Source organism: Hippoglossus hippoglossus, chromosome 3, assembly GCF_009819705.1.
Source record: "Hippoglossus hippoglossus isolate fHipHip1 chromosome 3, fHipHip1.pri, whole genome shotgun sequence".
Taxonomy (NCBI): domain Eukaryota; kingdom Metazoa; phylum Chordata; class Actinopteri; order Pleuronectiformes; family Pleuronectidae; genus Hippoglossus; species Hippoglossus hippoglossus.
The window spans coordinates 26,893,628-26,895,672 of NC_047153.1; positions in this window are offsets into that span (position 1 = coordinate 26,893,628).

Sequence of the window (2,045 nt, forward strand, 5' to 3'; positions counted from 1 at the left end):
TGCCTCCTCTTCTTTTTTAAAACACCAACTGCCTCCTCTTCTTTTTTAAAACACCAACTGCCTCCTCTTCTTCTTTAAAACACAACCTGCCTCCTCTTCTTCTTTAAAACACCAACTGCCTCCTCCTCTTCTTTAAAACACCAACTGCCTCCTCGTCTTCTTTAAAACACAACCTGCCTCCTCTTCTTCTTTAAAACACAACCTGCCTCCTCTTCTTTTTTAAAACACAACCTGCCTCCTCTTCTTCTTTAAAACACAACCTGCCTCCTCCTCTTCTTTAAAACACCAACTGCCTCCTCGTCTTCTTTAAAACACAACCTGCCTCCTCTTCTTCTTTAAAACACAACCTGCCTCCTCTTCTTCTTTAAAACACAACCTGCCTCCTCTTCCACCGAGGAGCTTCTGTGCAAATGCTCTGCACATTGACTTAGTCAGAGAATTGCAGTGCATCCATCTGGCCACACGGAGGCGGCACTGAGACAATAAATCGTCAGCCTACAATGGAGGATGAGGGCAATCCTGAGGAACCTTCCTCCCAAGAACTCTTCATTTTAACAAGTAACCTCAGCTTGTGGAGAGAAACATACATCAGAGCAACGTCTGCAGCGTCTACACGACTGCTGGTGTCATTCAGTCCTTCAGTGAGGACAGAACCAGACAGATAAACAAAGAAGAATGTGTCCGCTCTGTCCTGGGAGATGCGGCAAGGAGATCACAGACTAGATCACAGGCAGAGCGGAAGTTGGACAGCTTTCTCTTCAAAATAAGAGCTTCAGTCTGTGAGAACACTTTACACCACCATTGCACCATGCACCAGTGTTTTGAGGCGTTTAACTTTTAAAGTGTAGACTCGTCCGTTGACTGCAGTCATCTCTGACCATATTTTATATGTCATAATGCTACTTTTAAAGTTTGAAATACACACTGCATCAGTGTAGTCTTCTGTTTCATTTCCTCTTGTCCGTTTTCACCTTTAATTTACATACACCTATGTTTTTTGATGCTTTATTTTGATGCTGCTGTGTTTTAAAATTATAATCTCTTTTTCTCTCTTTTTCCTTAGAACTAGAATAAAAAGAATGTTCATAGTTATTACGTATCTGGCCAGATGAATGAAGTGGATTGGATAAGATAGTTAAGACTAGATAAAAGATAAATTGAGATAACATGTTCCTTTATTGATCACTGCAAAAGACATTCAAAACTGACATACCAGCACAAGGAAGTAGAAGCACAAGGGGAAAATGTAGTAAGTAATAAAAAATATGAATAGAAACATAATCTAGAATGAATAAAATAAGGATAGAAATACTATAAACAATACTAGAGATACTATTTCTCTTTACTTCAGGCTTTAACTAGATCTTGCACTTGCTGGCACTCCTGCGCTTTTATAATTTGTATCACTTTCTTTCTTTTCTGTTTTTATGCCTTTTTTTTATTCAATTTTTTGTATTTTTTTCCTCTTCTTTTAAATGTCCTTTTAACGTGTTTTTATATTACTTAAAATCTGTTCTCTTATATTAATTACATTTTAACATGTTTTTATTTTTCATTAACATGTTTTTATTTGTATCTATATTGTATGTAAAGCACTTTGAGCTGCATTTCTTGTATGACAGGTACTATTTAAATAAAGTGTATTATAATTACTATATACATGGCTTCTTTTCTATATGTGCAATATCAAGATAAACGCGTGAGTACAATGTTCAAATTCTTTGCAATATACAATATGTGTTTCTTGGCTTATGGATTTTTCGTGTTAGACTGTGGGTGCTGTGGCCTTGTGCAGTCTGATGGCTCCCAAGTGTTTTTGTTGATCAGTCAGAAAAATATACATTACATTCACTTTAATAGAATATTATATATCTATAGTTCTTAGAAGTCAAATAACTGCAGCCCTTCTTTGAGTATTTATTGTGTGTGTTGTCCTGGTGGTTTATAAAAACAACACCTGAATACGGGTTAACAACGAGTGTCCTTATATGCACTTTCTTGGTTTGGTAGCTTTTATTTTGAAGACATTAACCGGAAGTCGCGTG